We start from the raw sequence: 1,568 nt of genomic DNA, 5'->3' as shown, positions 1-1,568 counted from the left end.
GTTTTGAAATAAGAACAAGCCCCTTGATATCCATATGGAGATTTGCTATTCTGCCTACAGTTTAAATTAACCTTATTGATGGATTTCCTGCCAAGCTTAGTTCATTTATTATGCATGTTCCTTTTGGTAGGTGGAAGAAAAAAATATGTGAGAATTATCCTCTAAATAAAGCAATATATATAAACCAGACTCATAAATTTTCTAAAGTTTATTTTTGTTTGCCAAGCTCCTCTGTACTTTTTTGGGGATAAATGTGTTTATTTAATACAAAGAAAAGCAGTATCTTAAAATAAGGATATTTTCGTAGTAACAACCAGGAGTGAATCTTTTTTTCCCTTTCATTTGTCATTGTCAGCTGAACACATTCCCAGCCGGCAGCCAGAGGTTGAAATTTATGGCATCAAGATAGGTAAGGCAATTCACGATTTCGTCCTGATCTGAAAGAAGTTTCAGCCTCTGATTTTACCCCTCCTAGACTTTAAAACGTGGCATCATAGTTGGGACTGCAGGGCTACAAATCAGGATCAGGATCCTTGGAGGTGACCAGGAGAATGAGCATGCTTTGGGTTGTTCTCATCTTGGGATGAAAAAATATAGCTCAAGGAAAGGGGAAACTAAGAAAACATGCTTCCATTTAGTCTTTTTTGACACTACCTATAATGACCAGACAATGTAGTTTTTCTGGAATATTCTTGGCTTTTAATGATCTAGAGAAGAGAGTGAAAAATGGAATTTTTTGCATCAGTGGTACACATAAATTGCTACTTTGTAATACTACCCTCTAAAAGCATTGACTCGCAGTACTAAGTCTAAACCAAGTTTGAGTTGAGAAGACGGAGAGTGGTTTCCAAAACAATTCAAAGTTTAGCTCTAACTAGATTGGAACTCTAGAACTCTGTGTCTGGACTCAGAAAAATGATGACCCAGTTGATCAGTTATATATGTGGGCTTGTTCAAAGAATTTCCAATTGAATCTGTAATTCCAACATTTTCAGACCCCATGTTTCCTTTTATAACAAATTTTTTAAAAGATTTTATTTATTTACTTGAGAGAGAGAGAAAGAGAGCACAAGTGGGGGGAGGGGCAAAGGGAGAAGGAGAAGCAGATAGGGAGGCAGATTACTGGGCTCAATCCCAGAACCCTGGGGTCATGACCTGAGTCAAAAGCAGATGCTTAACCAACTGAGCCACATAGGCACCCCTATAACAAAAAACTTTTTTGAAGATTTTATTGTTTAGTAATCTTTATACCCAGCGTGGAGCTCAAACTCACAACCCTCAGATCAAGAGCTGCATGCTCTACTGACTGAGTCAACCAGGCACCCCTATCATACATTAAGGAACACCCTTCCTACTATCCTGAAATGAAATTTATATATGACTCATTAAATATATATATATATATATAACATCCTGTTATAAAAAGAGAACTAAAAGGCAAATAATTTCCAATAAGATATGTATCTCAATTTGCAAATACCCAGAGAAGATTGCCGTTAAAAGACAGTTTATAAAAACAAACAAGTAAAATCTTGACTCTCATCCAGATAGAAAAAGGAACATATGCA

Source organism: Enhydra lutris, unplaced genomic scaffold (assembly GCF_002288905.1).
Source record: "Enhydra lutris kenyoni isolate GAN:26980312 unplaced genomic scaffold, ASM228890v2 scaffoldscaffold2, whole genome shotgun sequence".
In the NCBI taxonomy this organism is placed as follows: Eukaryota; Metazoa; Chordata; class Mammalia; order Carnivora; family Mustelidae; genus Enhydra; species Enhydra lutris.
Note: the sequence above shows the minus strand (reverse complement) of the source record.